Source organism: Triticum aestivum, chromosome 6A, assembly GCF_018294505.1.
Source record: "Triticum aestivum cultivar Chinese Spring chromosome 6A, IWGSC CS RefSeq v2.1, whole genome shotgun sequence".
In the NCBI taxonomy this organism is placed as follows: domain Eukaryota; kingdom Viridiplantae; phylum Streptophyta; class Magnoliopsida; order Poales; family Poaceae; genus Triticum; species Triticum aestivum.
The window spans coordinates 430126329-430145802 of NC_057809.1; positions in this window are offsets into that span (position 1 = coordinate 430126329).

Genomic DNA, 19474 nt, shown 5'->3' on the forward strand with positions numbered 1-19474 from the left:
ATGCCGCCCGAGGTTCGCCTCACCTCGAATCCGCGCCGGTTTTTTTAGTTTTTTTCGAAAAACCGTCGCTTTTTCGTCGGTTTTTTTAGATTCTGCTTTTTCTAAATAGATCAGTTTTTCCGGTTTATTTATATAGCGAGCGTCCGTCCGTTCGTTCGTTCCAGCGAACTTTCGTCGTTTTTCTTTTTCTCGGATTAAATCAGTGATTTTTCTGATCGCGATTCCTGATCCGATTTTCGTTTTAGTTTAACTTTTCGCTCGTTTATCAGAATCAGGCGATTCAAGCGCCTAGAGTTTTGTCTCGAAACCCTCTATCCGTTTAACCAACTTAAACAAGATTTTGCTACTGTAAAATTTGCCCTAGATCCAGATTAGTAGAACGAAGTTGTTTTCTTTCAACGTTTGATTTTCGTTGCTTCGTTCGATTTGATTCTTTTTGCCAACCGGAGTTCTTAAGTTGAACCTTCTTGTTAGATCTCTGATTTGAGTTTTACCTGTGCATTAGATGAGTACTTATTGTATGCTTGTTTGTTTGTCTGCGATAGAATACCCGGAGTGCACTCCTTGTTACTTCGAATCTCTAGGTTTCCCGGATCATCAGCAAGGCAAGTAACACTTTGATCATACCTTTTCTACTACCCAGTTTTATTGCATTAGATCAACCCTCACACCTTGCATGGTTAGGATCTAAATAAATTGTAGGATGAGAAGTAGATGAGGTAGTACCTATTACCTGTTTATTATCAAACCTTTGGGAGTTACTTCTACGTTTGCTTATTATGCCATGCTATGCTAGTAGACGTGGATTAGGTGAGTGATATCCATGACAGATGTGAGTTTTGTTAATTAATGGTTATCTAAGGTGGCAACATAAACACACATCTGGGTGGATTGAGGCACCTGGGTATTCCAGGACTTGCCTGTTTTCTTTTGGACCGCCACCCAGGCTCAAAGGGATCATGAGACTATTCATACTAGAAACTTCCGTGTGCAGCCACAAGCTATTATGGGCTCTAGCATAGTTGACTAAGTCGTGCGAACTCTTACAATGGTAGGCTAGCAGATGTAGGGGATGTAGGTGGTACGGTCTACCCGATCGTAAGGTGCTAGCGCTTCTGAAAGGCTATGTCTCGGTCATCCGTCTTCTCAAACACCATGTAGTGCGAGAAACCAAACGGAGGCGATCGAGTCTTGTGAGGAAAAGTGCGCAAACCTCTGCAGAGTGTAATAAACTAATCATGGTTAGCCGTGTCCCTGGTTATGGACATCTTGAGTATCTAGTACCTGAATTTTCATGTGAATCTCAACATGTTACTCTAATTAATTTTGTTAGGTTATGTTTAATTATGATGCTTAATTGGGATTGAGAATGCTGTCAACCATTCTCAATGTTTAACAACTACCATGATAGTTAAATAAATTTATTCCTTTGAAGTAGGGAAAAATTGGCTTTACGCAAAACAGTAACCATAGAGCTTTCCACCAGCCAAATATGCATATAGTTTAGCTATTTCATTCCATTACTCTCTATGTGCCAGCATATTCCATGTGCTGACCCGTTTCGGGCTGCAACGTTAATGTTGCAGACTTTTCAGACGACGATTAAGGAGTTTTAGGTCGTGGTTCTATACTCAGTGATGGGAGTTGATGGACTCACTTATCTTCCAAGCCTTCCGCTGTTATCGTTATTAGATGGCCTTAAGCCATATTTGCTGTAATAAGTTCTCTTTTGAGACACTCGATGTAATAAGTGTGTGATTGCTACTCTGCTATAAATCCTCCGAGTACTCTGTGGTGTCAGCATTATTGATCCAGGGATGACACCGGAGCACAGAGATCAGACTGTTTGAGGTCTGGTCGCTACATTATGGAATTGGATGCACAAGCAGTATTCCCGCTTAGTACAAGTGAAGGATAGCAAAAGACTGGGAAGCGACCAGCTAGAGAGCGACAGCAGTCATGAACATGCATTAAAATTAATCAACACTGAATGCAAGCTATAATGCACCATGAACATAAATATCGTTGAGGCTACGTTGATTTTGTTTCAACTACATGCATGAACTTGTGCCAAGTCAAGCCACTCGAATCATTCAAAAGAGGATACCACCCTATCATACCACATCATAACCATTTTAATAGCATATTGGCACGCAAGGTAAACCATTATAATCTCCTAGCTAATTAAGCATGGCGTAAGCAACTATAATCTCTATTTGTCATTGCAAACATGTTTATTCATAATAGGCTGAATCAGGAACGATGAACTAATCCTATTTAAAAAAACAAGAAAGGTCGAGTTCATACCAGCTTTTGTCATCTCAATGAGTTCATCATATAATCATCATTATTGCCTTTCACTTGCAAGACCGAATAGTGTGGATAATAATAATAGTGCACGTGCATTGGACTAAGCTGGAATCTGCAAGCATTTCAATTCAAGAGAGAAGACAAAGTAATATGGGCTCTTTGTTTGATCAACAATAATGCATATAAGAGCCACTTTAACATTTTAATCATGGTCTTCTCCTCTCGACCCCCAAAGGAAAGAAAAATAAATAAAACTATTTACACGGGAAAGCTCCCAACAAGCAAAAGAAGAACGAGAAATCTTTTTGGGTTTTCTTTTTCATTACTACTACAAGCATGGAAAGTAAACTAATTAAAAGCTACAACTATTTTTCCTTAAGGTTTATTAAACACACAAGAAGAAAGCATAAAAAGGAAAATAAACTAGCATGGATATTACTATGAAAAAGTATGAGTACCGACAACTAACAATGAGTGTGTGAACATGACTGTAATGTTGGTGAGAGATACGTACTCCCCCAAGCTTAGGCCTTTGGCCTAAGTTGGTCTATGGCCATGGCTGGCCTGGCGAATATCCAAAGTAATAGTTGGGGTCGTACTGAGAAGAAGCCTCGGATTGCCACCGGTTGGCAATCACCTCCGGATCCCACTGGTAATCAGACTGTCGTGGAGGCTCAAATTGTGATTCCGGCTCTGGCTCTATAGCTGATGTAGGGTTCCGGTAGACGTGAATGGCCTCCAACGGAACAAGGTACTTGCCTGCTGATAAATCAAACAAGGAAGGAGCAGGCAAGGTAATAGTCTCAGGATGATTTTTACCAAATATTAATTTGTACTTAAGAGCCCTTTCCCTATTATTAAAAATAAAATCATGTGCTACCATACTCTTATAATCTAAATAAACAGCAGGAAGCAACTTCTCTTCCTTCTCATAATGCCTAATAGGTATGTTAAAGTGTGCAGCGAGGCGCGAGGCGAAGATGCCTCCAAGGACGGGGCCCTTAGTACGGTTAAGATTTAACCGCTTTGCAATAATAGTGCCCATACTGAATGTGTCATCATGAAAGAAGGCATGGCAGAAAATAACAATATCAGGGGCACTCAGGTTTCCATAGTTTCCACGCCCAATTTAGCATCTACTAGCAAATATAGCAAAGTAACGTAGAACAGGAAAGTGTATGCTAGTAATTCGTGCGTCGGAAACCTTCCTCATTTCCCCTATAGTAATGGTATCAATAAACCCATCCACATCGTCATGATGTGGTTCCTCTACGCTGCCCTCGAAAGGTATCAAACAAACCTGATAAAAATCACTAAGTGACATCTCCTTATGCTCATCATATAAATAAAATTCCACCATAGGTGGTGAGCTCCTAGCATGGAAATGAAAGTTTTGCACAAAGATATTGGTGAGTAAGAGATATTGTTCGCGTTGATCATGGAGGAAGGCGGTTAGGCCTGCATTCTCAGCCAATTCATAGAAATCATCATAAATCCCGGCTGCTCTCAAGAAATCATCACAAGGCCATTCACATGGACGAACCTCCGTGGTGCGAGGAAGATTATATTTGGGCCTCTTATCCTCCTCACTTTGCTTATCATTCGAGCTTCGGCTCGATGAGCCCCTCAAAAACATCTTCATATTTTTCTGAAATTTTTAGTAACTTCAAAATAAAAGTGAACCAAACTCAACAAAATTGATAGCAACTTCCCCTACAAGTGCCTAGAGGCAATATCATGCATCAAAACTACTTCGGACCATATAAATTTGACATGAAAGCTCAATAACATGGTCACCTAAGCAGCAAAAATATGCAATGAATAGAGCACTAGAACAAAAACTAATTGGACCATTTGTAACATCCCAAAATTCTAAATTTTGGAAATTTATATTAAATAAATAGTTTTGATTGTTTGTTTGATTGTTGTGTGAATGATTGGGTGAAATTGAGTGCAATTTGAAACTATTTTGAAAGTTGAATGAGAGGGAATAAAAGGACTTTCCCAAAAGTGTTTCCATCTGAAATGACTTGAAACCTCATTTGAAAGTAATACAAACTTCATGCCACTCAAGGACTTTCAAGAGAGGAGATGAAATGACTTCTTCAAAGTTTAAATGAAAGAGAGTGGGGAGTTAAACCACTTTTGAAATTCCATTTGGAATCCCTCCCATTTGAATAGTTTCAAATTCCTCTGGCCCATTGCAAAATAAATAGAGGAGTAATATGACACTCCAAACCAGGGGCAAATTTGAAATATATTTGAATGAGGAAAAACAGAAAAGATTTGGAAGTGGTTTGAATTTCAATTTCAAAACCATTTAGGAGTTATTTGACTTTTAATCAAATTATTTTTTATCCTAAAATTAAATAAATGGAAATAAGGGTAAAATGATTCCCTACAATATAACATTGGAGGAAAGTAAATTTGAAATCATTCTGGTGTTTTAAGAATGATTTTTATTGGGTTTTCTTTCAACAACAGCATTGTTTGAATTTTGTGAATTTTTGTGTACTTTATTTGTACATGAAAATATGTTCATGTTTTAGGATTTATGTTTCTGAAAATTTTGGTATATAATATGTCTATATAAAAATCATATTGTTTTTCCTTTATTTTCTTGTCTGTGCTTATTTCAAAAAAAACGGCCGAAGCCATATTGCCTAGCCCAAGGGCCATCTCTCTCTCCCTCCGCCGCGGCCCACAACGGTCCAGCCCACGCACGCGCCCGAAACCCGTCCCCACCGGTCGCCCGCACCTCTCCCTCATTCCTGCACTTGCTGATAGCGGGGCCCGCGTCGTCTTCTTCCTCCGCAAGCCCCGCCCGAGCCAGATCGCACCGGCCGCGCCGCCGAATCTCGTGATCCTCGGGATCCTCTCCCTAATTTGCCCCCTCCTCCAAGAACTCCTCCCCCTATAAATACCCCTCTCCCTCGACCCGTTCCCCTCCTTTCCCCGCACCAAGAACCTCCGCTGCCTCCTCGATTTCTCGCCGGATCCGAGCACCGCCGCACCATTGTTGCCTTACCTCACCACCCTGACCACCTAGCCGCCACTTGGGATCACCACCGTAACCCCCTCGCTCGTCCGCACCTCCCCGTGCGCTTGCGCGAGCCCGAAACCCACCGGAGCACCGCCACCACCACCTCGACCTTGCTGCCGACCTCCTCCGTCAACCTACGACGCCGCCTTGACCACCGCTAGACTCGCCGTCGAATGCCTCGTCCGCCTGTGCCCTCGTCGGAGCTCTCTTACGACCGGAGCGCCGCCGCCGCCAACGTCCGAGCCGCATCGCCGGTGACCACCACCGCTGTAAGCTCCGACGACTCTCCCCGCTGTTAGATCTTCATTATACGGCTTAGATTAGATGCAAACGAATAGGTAGGTTTTATGTATTAGATCGGTTTATTGCGGTTTTATTTACGGTTTATATTGGTTCAGATCGAACCGGGCCTCCTCCAGTTTTCTGCTTTAGCCGCACAGCCACGGTTTTGTTAAGTTACGGCCGAGCGTTGTTTAGTTCAGATCGCCCACTGCTTAGGCCCAATAGCAGCCCGACGCGTAGTACCTGCCAGTTTTTTTGTTGCTCCTGTTTTAAAAACATAAATAGTTTCAATTTTAGATTGCTTATATCTTTTAGTGTCTTTATCCAAATTGAGTGATTCTTTTTGCATTAGATTCAAAATTTCTTGAAATTTATGTTTGTGTATTTAGATAAAAAGTTTGAGTAGTTTAAATTTTGAGTTTGATGAAATTTGTTCAAATCACTAATTTGACCGTATCTTGAGTTTTATAAAATATTTTTGATTGATTCTTTTTGCTACGGTTTTGTAATTGTTTTGTCTATCCAGAGTCATATAGTGATTTATTTTTAGTTTATTTTAAATTAAGTTTTTAGCAAAACAGTATTGTTTTAGTTCTAGTTTTGTTTTAGTCTTTTCTTTATTGTTTTTATTATTTTTAAATTATTTCTTTTTGTCACTCTTGAAAATTTTAGTTTTGTTTCTGTTAGTCAACAAAAGAAAATTTTGTTTTTATTTTAAAAATTGTTTTACTTAGTTTTGTATGAAAACTTGTTTAGGTCATAGTTAGTGTTTCATAAAAGCTTTTATTTTTTCTTTTTGCTATTAAAAGTTTATGAAAATACTTTCTATTAAAATTTGTTGTTTTATATTTTCTTTTCTGTTTATTTATTATATTAGTATTTTCTCTGTTGTTAAATTTTACTTAGGATAAAGCTATTTTGGGTTATGACTTAGAATTTTCTTTAGTAGTTTTCTTGTGTAGTTTTCATTGGTTTATTATTTTGTGTTCTTTGTGAATTGCATTTTATTTGTTGATTTTTTTTGTGAGTGTTAGAAATTGCTTGCTAGTATGTTTGCTTATGTGAATACTATGTTTTACTATATAGATTTTCATCGGAGAGTTGCGTACAGTGCTATCAAGTTTTGCGAGAGCGATATTATCTTCATCAAGTAATTCCAGGCAAGTTCACTTTGACCATACTTTTCATACCTATGTTTTACTGCATTTAGTGTCACCATTCATAATCCCTCCAGTAGTGTTACTGAATCTTGTAATTGAGTAGAATGCATGAGGTAGGAACCCATCTCCCTGTTACCAAGCCCGGGGCGTTGTTTAGTTTCAATGCTACGCTATAGTAGACGGGGTTGGTATGAGTGTTCGGGAGTGGTGTCAGAATGGAGGACTCTATGTCGATGACGACAAATTCATGATGGCATCGGCAAGGACTGCATCTTCAAGACTTTCAAGACTTCAAGATTTCAAGACTCGAGACAAGAATTCAATACACACTAGTGGGTGAAGGACGGTTGACGGGCACCCTGGAGCAACCAGTGGATGGCCGGGATGCATGGAGAAGCGCCATGACATCTTGCGGAAAGCTTCACCTAGACTCAAAGAGACGGAAGAATACTTCATGCCCGGAAGCTTACCTGTGCAACCGCAAGTCACTATGGGCTCTGGCTTGGTTGACCTTAGTGGTGACTCTGGCTGGGACGATGCTAGCAGATGTAGAACTACGGTAGGATTGGATGAGCACCGGACAGTGGTCAGGGGAACTCTTCGGAAGTCTATGTTTCGGTCGTCTTGTTCTCAAACACCGTGAAGTGCGAGAACGAAAAAAGAGGGATCGAATCTTGCGGGTAAAGTGTACAAACCTCTGCAGAGGGTTAAAACCTAATCGATTAGCCGTGTCCCCGGTTACGGACAATTTGAGCGTCTGGACTTGGATCTATCTCGGAACTCTCAACATCGGACTGATAATTTAATTGTGGCCAACTTATGATGATTTGGATCTATCTTGGAACTCTCAACTATTGCGAGAGCGATATTATCTTCATGTTGCAGATATGTTTCTTCCGACGAGTAAGAGTACGGTACAGGGTTACGGTCTACACTCAACCTGCCAAAGGCGTTGATGGGACTCCACACCCGATTATTTATTTTCGCTGAGATTTTGAGGTATATATCAATTTTACGTTATTTATACATGTGATTGCACTTTGATATGTACATTGATGTACTGTGTGTGCCAGCATACCGATCCACGGATGGCACAGATACACAAAGGCTTGACCATCTAAGGTCGGTCGCTACACCATTGGAGGAGTCACATACCAAGGAACAATCTCCCAAAGCAGTTTTTTGAATGGAGCTTTGAGCAAGGAGATCGAAAATGGCAGCAAAATGAGCTTGGACTCGGGTTTGAGCTGGTTAGTGATGTTTGTAGGAGGAAGAAGGAGTGTGTGTTAGCTGGAATAAGTGGGGGGGAGCCACTGTGGGCCCATGAGGCAGGGGGCGCGCCCAGGCGGTAGGGCACGCCCTCCACCCTCGTGGCCAGGTGCTTGCTCCTCCTGCTGTGTTCTCAGTGCCAGATATTCTCAAATATTCCAGAAAAAATCATATTTAAATTTCAGGGCATTTGGAGAACTTTTATTTTCGGGGTATTTTTTTGCATGGATAATTCAGAAAACAGACATAAAATTACTATTTTTGCTTTATTTAATATAAATAACAGAAAGTAAAAAGAGGGTATAGAGAGTTTTGTTTTCTAAATTCATCCATCTCATGCTCATCAAAAGGAATCCACTAACAAGGTTGATCATGTCTTGTTAACAAACTCATTTCGAATAATATGGAACCGGAGAATTTTCGAATAACACTAGGTTACCTCAACGGGGATATGCATATCCCCAACAATAAGAATATCATATTTCTTCTTGACAGTAGGAAGAGGAAATTCAAAACCTCCAAAAATAATCAATGGAATTTTTTTGATAGAGTTGATAATGTGGACTTGAGGTTGTTTCCTCGGAAAGTGTACCATATGCTCATTGCCATTAACATGAAAAGTGACATAGCCTTTGGTGCAATCAATAACAGCCCCTGCAGTATTCAAAAAGGGTCTTCCAAGAATAATATACATACTATCGTCCTCGGGAATATCAAGAATAACAAAGTCTGTTAAAATAGTAATGTTTGCAACCACAACAGGCACATCCTCACAAATACCGACAGGTATAGCAGTTGATTTATCAGCCATTTGCAAAGATATTTCAGTAGTGTCAACTTATTCAGATCAAGTCTATGATATAAAGAGAGAGTCATAACACTAACACCGGCTCCCAGATCACATAAAGCAGTTTTAACATAGTTTCTTTTAATGGAGCATGGTATAGTTGGTACTCCGGGATCTCCTAGTTTCTTAGGTATTACACTTTTATAAGTATAATTAGCAAGCATGGTGGAAATTTTAGCTTTTGGTATCTTTCTTTTATTAGTAACAATTTCTTTCATGTACTTAGCATAAGGATTCATTTTGAGCATATCAGTCAAACACATACGCAAGAAGATATGTCTAATCATTTCAGCAAAGCGCTCAAAATCCTCATCATCCTTTTTCTTGGATGGTTTAGGAGGAAAAGGCATGGGTTTCTAAACCCATGGTTCTCTTTCCTTACCATGCTTCCTAGCAACAAAGTCTCTCTTATCATAACATTAATTCTTTGATTGTGGGTTATCTAGATCAACAGCAGGTTCAATCTCTATTTCATTGTCATTACTAGGTCGAGCATCAACATGAACATCATTATTAACATTATCCCTAGGTTCATGCTCATTACCAGATTGTGTTTCAGCATCAGAAATAGAAATATCATTGGGATTCTCAGGTGTGTCAACAACAGGTTCACTAGAAGCATGCAAAGTCCTATCATTTTTCTTTTCCTTCCTTTTAGAAGGACTAGGTGCATCAATATTATTTCTCTGAGAATCTTGCTCAATTCTCTTAGGATGGCCCTCAGGATACAAAGGTTCCTGAGTCATTTTACCACCTCTAGTCATAACTCTAACAACTTTATCATTTTTTTACTATTGAATTCATTGAGCAAATCATTCTGAGCTTTAAGTACTTATTCTACTTGAGTGATAACCATAGAAGCATGTTTACTAATAAGTTTAAGTTCACCTGTAATAGTAACCATATAATCACCCAAGCATTCAAGCATATCAGCATTGCGTTTTAATTCTCTACCAAAATAAGCATTGAAGTTTTCTTGCTTAACCATAAAGTTATCAAACTCATCTAAGCATGGGCTAGCAAACTTAGTAAATGGGATTTCAGCTTTATCATATCTATAGAGAGAATTTACCTTTACTACCTGTGTCGGGTTATCAAGACCATGTACTTCTTCAACGGGCGGTAAATTAAGACCATGTATTTCTTCAATAGGAGGTAAATTCTTAACATCTTCAGCTTTAATACCTTTTTCTTTCATAGATTTCTTTGCCTCTTGCATATCTTCAGGACTGAGAAATAAAATACCCCTTTTCTTTGGAGTTGTCTTAGGAGTTGGTTCAGGAATTGGATCAGGGATTGGATCAGGAAGTGTCTAATTATTTTCTTTATTCAACATATTATTCAATAAAATTTCAGCTTCATCTGGTGTTCTTTCCCTAAAAATACAACCAGCAAAACTATCCAGGTGGTCTCGGGAAGCACCAGTTAGTCCATTATAAAAGATATCAAGTATTTCATTTTACTTAAGAGGATGACCAGGGAAAGCATTAAGTAATTGGAGAAGCCTCCCCCAAGCTTGTGGGAGACTCTCTTCTTCAATTTGCACAAAATTATTTATTTCCCTTAAAGCAGCTTGTTTCTTATGAGTGGGGAAATATTTAGCAGAGAAGTAATAAATCATATCCTGGGGACTACGCACACAACCAGGATCAAGAGAATTAAACCATATCTTACCATAACCCTTTAATGAGAACGGAAATAATTGAAGGATATAATAGTAGCGAGTTTTCTCATCATTAGTGAACATGGTGGCTATATCATTTAATTTAGTGAGATGTGCCACATCAGTTTCATATTCATAGCCATAGAAAGAATCAGATTCAACTAAAGTAATTATCTCAGGATTAATAGAGAAATCATAATCCTTATCAGTAACAAAGATAGGTGAAGTAGCATAAGCAGGATCATATTTCATTCTAGCATTCAAAGTTTTTTGTTTCAGCTTAGCTAATAATTTCTTAAGATCACTCCTATCATTACAAGCAAGAAAATCTCTAGCAGTTTCTTCATCCATAACATATCCCTCAGGCACAATAGGTAATTCATATCTAGGGGGAGAATCTTCATCATCACTTTCATCAATATTATCAGTTTCAATAATTTCATTCTCTCTAGCCCTAGCAAGTTGTTCATCAAGAAATTCACCAAGTGGCACAGTAGTATCGAGCATAGAAGCAGTTTCATCATAAGTATCATGCATAGTAGAAGTGGCATCATCAATAACATGCGACATATTAGAATTAATAGAAGAAGCAGGTTTAGGTGACACAAGCTTACTCAATACGGAAGGTGAATCAAGTGCAGAAATAGATGGCAGTTCCTTACCTCCCCTCGTAGTTGAGGGATAAATCTTGGTTCTTGGATCTTGGATATTTCAAGTTCTTCATAATGATAAGCAGATATAAATCCCAAGTGACTCAAAGAATAGAGCTATGCTCCCTGGCAACAACGCCAGAAAATAGTCTTGATAACCCACAAGTATAGGAGATCGCAATAGTTTTCGAGGGTAGAGTATTCAACCCAAATTTATTGATTTGACACAAGGGGAGATGATAACCCACAAGTATAGGGGATCGCAACTGTTTTCAATAAGTAAGAGTGTTGAACCCAATGAGGAGCTAAAGGCAGAACAAATATTCCCTCAAGTTCTATCAACCACCGATACAACTCTACGCACGCTTGACGTTCGCTTTACCTAGAATAAGTATGAAACTGGAAGTACTTTGTAGGTGTTGTTGGATAGGTTTGCAAGATAATAAAGACCATGTAAATAAAAGCTAGGGGCTGTTTAGATAAAGACACAACTAAATTAGTTTTAGTAAAGAGCTTTTTGTTACGAGAAAGTTATTTGTCCCTAGGCAATCGATAACTAGACCGGTAATCATTATTGTAATTTTATATGAGGGAGAGGCATAAGCTAACATACTTTCTCTACTTGGATCATATGCACTTATGATTGGAACTCTAGCAAGCATCCGCAACTACTAAAGATCATTAAGGTAAAACCCAACCATAGCATTAAAGTATCAAGTCCTCTTTATCCCATACGCAACAACTCCCTTACTCGGGTTTGTGTTTCAGTCACTCATGCAACCCACTATAAGCGAATCATGAACGTATTGCAACACCCTACAGCGGGGATCCCTCACACTTGCACGACACGGAGAGCACCATAGGACAACACCAATAATAAAACATGCAACTCAAACCAATCACGATCATCAAATAACCATAGGACAAAACGGATCTACTCAAACATCATAGGATAGCCATACATCATTGGGAAACAATATATAGCATTGAGCACCATGTTTAAGTAGAGATTACAGCGGGTAAGAGAGAGGTTACACCGCTGCATAGAGGGGGGAGAGTTGGTGATGATGGCGGTGAAGTTGTTGGTGAAGATTGCGGTGATGATGATGGCCCCCGGTGGTACTCCGGTGCCACCGGAAGCGAGGGGGAGAGAGCCCCCTCCTTCTTCGTTGACCTCCTCCATAGATGGGAGAAGGGTTTCCCCTCCGGTCCATGGCGAGAGCCCGTATGAGATTGGATCTGTCTCTCTGTCTCTCTCTATTTCTGCGTTCTTAGATTCTACCCTTTCACCGTTTCTTATATTCCCGGAGATCCGTAACTCCAATTGGGCTGAAATTTTAACACAATCTCTATCCGGATATTAGCTTTCTTGCGGCGAAGAAGGGCATCAACCGCCTTACGAGGTGGCCACGAGGGTCAGAGTGCGCCCCCTGCCTCGTGGGCCCGTCGAGCATCGTCTCGCATGGATTTTTCTTCCCAAAAATCATATATATTCCAAAAAAAATCTCCGTCAGTTTTTATTCCGTTTGGACTCCGTTTGATATGGATATTCTGCGAAACAAAAAACATGCAACAAACAGGAACTGGCACTAGGCACTGGATCAATATGTTAGTCCCAAAAATAGTATAAAAAGTTGCCAAAAGTATATGAAAGTTGTAGAATATTGGCATGGAACAATCAAAAATTATAGATACGACGGAGACGTATCAGGAGCCAAAGAATATTCTCAATTATTAGCAGCTGAGTTGTCAATTCAACCACACCTGGAAACTTAATATCTGCAGCAAAGTATTTAGTAGCAAAGTAATATGATAGTAGTGGTAACGGTAGTAAAAGGTAACAGTAGCAAAAGTAATATTTTTGGTGTTTTGTAGTGAAGATAACAATAGCAACGGAAAAGTAAATAGGCGAAGAACAATATATGGAAAGCTCATAGGCAATGGATCGGTGATAGAGAATTATGCCGGATGCGGTTCATCATGTAACAATCATAACCTATGGTGACATAGAACTAGCTCCACTTCATCAATCTAATGTAGGCATGTATTCCGAATATAGTCATATGTGCTTATGGAAAAGAACTTGCATGACATCTTTTGTCCTACCCTCCTGTGGCAGCGGGGTCCTATTGGAAATTAAGGGATAATAAGGCCACCTTTTAATAGAGTACCAGATCAAAGCATTAACACATAGTGAATACATGAACTCCTCAAACTACGGTCATCACCGGGAGTGGTCCCGATTATTGTCACTTCGGGGTTGCCGGATCATAACACATAGTTGGTGACTATAGACTTGCAAGATAGGATCAAGAACTCTCATCTATTGATGAAAACATAATAGGCTCAGATCTGAAATCATGGCACTCGGGCCCTAGTGATAAGCATTAAGCATAGCAAAGTCATAGCAACATCAATCTCAGAACATAGTGGATACTAGGGATCAAACCCTAACAAAACTAACTCGATTACATGATAAATCTCATCCAACCCATCACCGTCCAGCAAGCCTATGATGGAATTACTCACGCATGGCGGTGAGCATCATGAAATTGGTGATGGAGGATGGTTGATGATGACGATGGCGATGGATTCCCCTCTCCGAAGCCCCGACCCCGAACAGACTCCAAATCAGCCCTCTCAAGAGAGTTTAGGGCTTGACGGTGGCTTTGTATCGTAAAATGTGATGAATCCTTCTCCCTGGTTTTTTTCTCCCCGAAAGTGAATATATGGAGTCAAGATTGAGGTCGATGGAGCGTCAGGGGGCCCACAAGGCAGGGAGAGCGCCCAGGGGGTAGGGCGCCCCCACCCTCGTGGACAGGTGGTGGCTCCCTGATGTGGATTCTTCTTCCAGTTTTTTTATATATTCCAAAATAATTCTCCGTTGATTTTCAGGTCATTCTGAGAACTTTTATTTCTTCACAAAAATAACACCATGGCAATTCTACTGAAAACAACATCAGTCCGGGTTAGTTCCATTAAAATCATGCAAGTTAGAGTCCAAAGCAAGGGCAAAAGTGTTTGGAAAAGTAGATACGACGGAGACGTATCATTAAGCGTGCGGACCCTACGGGTTCGAGAACTATGTAGACATGATCGAGACACCTCTCCGGTCAATAACCAATAGCAAAACTTGGATGCTCATATTGGTTCCCACATATTCTATGAAGATCTTTATCGGTCAAACCGTTATGACAACATACCTATTCCCTTTGTCATCGGTATATTACTTGCCCGAGATTCGATCGTCGGTATCTCCATACCTAGTTCAATCTTGTTACTGGCAAGTCTCTTTACTCGTTCCGTAATGCATCATCCCGCAACTAACTCATTAGTCACATTGCTTGCAAGGCTTATTATGATGTGCATTACCGAGAGGGCCCAGAGATACCTCTCCGATACTCGGAGTGACAAATCCTAATCTCGATCTATGCCAACCCAAAAAACACCTTTGGAGACACCTATAGAGCATCTTTATAATCACCCGGTTACGTTGTGACGTTTGATAGCACACAAGGTGTTCCTCTGGTATTTGGGAGTTGCATAATCTCATAGTCAAAGGAATGTGTATAAGTCATGAAGAAAGCAATAGCAATAAAACTTAACGATCATTATGCTAAGCTAACGGATGGGTCTTATCCATCACATCATTCTCCTAATGATGTGATCATGTTCATCAAATGACAACACATGTCTATGGTTAGGAAACCTAACCATCTTTGATTAACGAGCTAGTCTAGTAGAGGCTTACTAGGGACACTGTGTTTTGTCTATGTATCCACACATGTATCAAGTTTCTGGTTAATACAATTCTAGCATGAATAATAAAAATTTATAATGATATAAAGAAATATAAATCACAACTTTATTATTGCATCTAGGGCATATTTTCCTCAGTCTCCCACTTGCACTAGAGTCAATAATCTAGTTCACATCGCCATGTGATTTAACACCAATAGTTCACATCACCATTTGACCAACACCCAAAGGGTTTACTAGAGTCAATAATCTAGTTCACATGACCATGTGATTAACACCCAAAGAGTACTAAGGTGTGATCATGTTTTGCTTCTGAGAGACGTTTAGTCAACGGGTCTGCCACATTCAGATCTGTATGTATTTTGCAAATTTCTATGTCTACAATGCTCTGCATGGAGCTACTCTAGCTAATTGCTCCCACTTTTAATATGTATCTAGATTGAGACTCAGAGTCATCCAAATCAGTGTGAAAGCTTGCATCGATGTAACTCTTTACGATGAACTCTTTATCACCTCCATAACCGAGAAATATTTCCTGAGTCCACTAAGGATAATTTTGACCGTTGTCCAGTGATCTACTCCTAGATCACTATTGTAACCCTTTGCCAAACTCATGTCAAGGTTCACAATAGGTCTTGTATACAGCATGGCATACTTTATAGAACCTATGGCAGAGGCATAGGGAATGACTTTCATTCTCTCTCTATCTTCTGTCATGTTCGGGTTTTGAGTCTTACTCAACTTCATACCTTACAACTCAGGAAAGAACTCCTTCTTTGACTAATCCATTTTGAACTCCTTCAAAATCTTATCAAGGTATGTATGATGTCTACTACAGAACCTTCTTCTTGTAGACGTTGTTGGGCCTCCAAGTGCAAAGGTTTGTAGGACAGTAGCAAATTTCCCTCAAGTGGATGACCTAAGGTTTATCAATCCGTGGGAGGCGTAGGATGAAGATGGTCTCTCTCAAACAATCCTGCAATGTAGCGACCCGACCCGAATGGATCAAGTCTCTGTGCTTAAGTGTCATCCCTGGATCGGTATGCTGACACACATAGTACTCGAAGGATTTATAACAGAGGTAAATCACATGTATAAAGTAACGTAAATACTATTACCTCAATCCATATAACGGAAGCAACAAGGTTGTGGATTCCCATCAACACCAACGGCAAAGTTGAGTGTAGAAATCATAACCCTAACGTATCACTTACTCGTCGTAAGATAATCCTGCAACATGAAACATTGCAGCCGGAAACGGGTCAGTACATTGAATGTACTGGCAAATTCACACCATAGAGAATGAGGAACAATGGCTATCACTACATGCATATTTGGCTGGTGGAAAAACTCTATGGTTATAAGGTTTTTGCGTAAAGCCAATTTTTCCCTACTGCAAAGGAATAAGATTAATTACTATCATGGTGGTTGTTAAACATTGAGAATGGTTGATAGCATTCTCAATCCCAATTAAGTAACATCATTAAAACCCAACAATATTCATTTAAAGTAACATGATGAGATCAACAGGATAATCCAAGAACTAGATACTCAAGATGTCCATAACCGGGGACACGGCTAATCATGATTAGTTTGTACACTCTGGAGAGGTTTGCGCACTTTTCCCCACAAGACTCGATCGCCTCCGTTTGGTTTCTCGCACTACAGGGTGTTTGAGAAGACGGATGACCGAGACACAGTCTTTCAGAAGCACTAGCACCTTACATGTGGGGTAGACCGTACCACCTAGAACCCCTACATCTGCTAGTCCACCCCGTAAGAGTTCGCACGACTTAGTCAACTATGCCAGAGCCCATAATGGCTTGTGGCTGCACACGGAAGTTTCTAGCATGAAAGATCTTATGATCCCTTTGAGCCTGGGTGGCGGTCCAAAAAAAATAGGCAAGTCCTGATAGACATCAGGTGCCTCAATCCACCCAGATGTGTGTTTAAGTTGCCACCTTAGATAAACCATTAAAATTATCAACTCACATCTGTCATGGATATCACTCACCCAATCCACATCTACTAGCATAGCATGGCATAATAAGCAAACATAGAAGTAACTCCCAAAGGTTTCATAATAATACAGGTAATAGGTACTACCTCATCTACTTCCCATCCCACAATTTAATTAGATCCTAATCAGGCAATGTGTGAGGATTGATCTAATGCAATAAAACATGGGTTGTAGAAAAGGTATGATCAAAGTGTTACTTGCCTGCAATGTTGATGAAGATCATTTGCACTCAAAACTCTTGATAGATCTACTCGTCACACTCCGGTCAATCTATCGTAAGCAAGCAATAGTAACCACACATAAGCAATCACTCAAAAGATCAGAAAGAAAGAAGAAGACGATTCGGAAACATCAAAACCAAGCAAATAGCTCTTGCAACATAAAACAATTTCTAACAGTACCAAAATTATGTGAATTTGGCCTTATTAGAATGTTTAAGTCAAGAGCTTCGATTTGCAAAAAGAATCAACTCAAACGGAGCTACGAAACTCAAGTTATTATCAAACGAAGTTTGAATTCAAATCTGCTCTAATTCAAATTTTAAACTTTTCAAAAACATGTTTGAGTTGTTTATCCGGATAGAGGAGATCATAACGAAGAAGTGGGCGTTGGTTTCGTTGGATTTGGACAAACGAGTAAAAAGATATAGTCATTTGAAGTATAGGGACTATTCTGTAAATAAAGTATTCACAACTAGGTCCCTGGCCGAAATAACAGAAAAAGAAAAAACTAAAAAGCGAACGTTCGTTACGGTGAACTAAAGAACGAACTCGTTCACTACAGAAGCTAACATAGCAAACGTTTACTAATTAAATTCACCTAGAAAAATAAACTGGTCTATTAAGTAAAAACCAACCTAATAGATAAAACCGGCCGGGTTAACGGTTTTGCACCGGTTCAACGAAAATAAAACGGCGGCGGCGGTTTTGGATCGGTGGAGCGGCGGCTCCGGCGAGGGCGGCGTGCTCTGGCACGGCGGACAGCGGCGACGCGGGCAGCGGCGAGCGGCGGCGCGGTCGGCGGGGTGGTGGGGCGAAGCAGGCGAGCGGCGGGGAGGGCAGCGACTGGAGCGGCGAGGCAGCGAAGGGGCGCGGCACAGACGGCGGCTTGCCAGAAGTGCGGCAGTGGCGCAGTGCGCGAGATGCGGCAGCGGCGCAAGGGGAGAGGGGCGGCGCGGTTTTATAGGAGGGGAGGGGAGGTGTTGCGTGGAGGAGGGGCAGGGCAGAGGCGGCGGGCGCGGAGTCCGGAGGCGGCACGGACGCCGAGGCGACGCTGGCGTGCTGCGGCAGGTCTCCCGCTCGGGAGGGAGACGGCGAGGGGAACTGGGCTGGGCCGACTGGCTAGCTGGGCCGGCCGGGTTCGGTCGGAGGAGGTTTTTTTTAACAGAGAGAAAAGAAAGAAAAAGAAAAATAAAGCAAAATATTATATAGACATATAATATATCAAAATTTTCAGAAAAAGATTTTCTACGACATGAACATTTTCCTAGCATTAAATAAAATACACACAAATTCTAATAATTCAAACAGTGCTATAGGTCTATTAAAATTCAACAAAAATCATTTTAAAAATACCAGAATGATTTCAAATAAATTTTTATCCAATTTTCTAATGTAGGGAATCATGTTACCCTATTTTCCATATAATTTATTTTTGGAGAAAAATAATTTGAATAAAACTCAAATAACTCCAAATTGAAGATAAATTCAAAAGAACTTTGAATTTAATTCTTTGAAACTCCCAACTCATATTTCATATAATTTGAAGAAGTCATTTTATCTTCCCTCATGAAAATCATTGAGTTGCATAAAGTTTCTGAATTGGAAAATATTTCCCAATGAAATCCAATTATTTTCAAATACCCTTTCATTTAATTTAAATGGAAGAAGTCATATCATCTTCGCTCAAGGGTTTTGTATTTGAAAAGAATTTGAATTCATGGTGATCAGAAAGCAAATATGAAAGTTTGAGAAAGTCCTTTTATTCCCTCTCATTTAACTTTCAAAAGTCTTGAATTCACTCACTTTCAGACAATCAATCAAACAATCAATCAAATCTATCTATTTATTATAACATTCCAAAATTTAGAATTTTGGGATGTTACAAACCTACCACCCTTAAAAGGAATCTCGTCCTTGAGATTCGGAGAAGCTAGAAAGAAATAGGTTAGGGTTTGGGGTCTCCTCAAATTCCATCAATCGTCTCCGGGGTCTAGGGTGCTACCACCCTTAGAAACATCGTTACGGTCCCATCAATACTCATATACTCCATCCTTATTCTTGACAGTGTCGGTCTTCTTAGATCTTCAGGATAATTCCTTCTCTGGGCTCTTCTAGTAGTGGCATAACCTTTTCCTCATTTCTTCTGTCCTTTCCTCTTGGTAAGGTTATTTCGAGATTGGGTCTTCTTAGCTGATGGGTCGGGCGCCAAAACTAAACAACTATCGATATCTCATGGTGATCAACAATTTA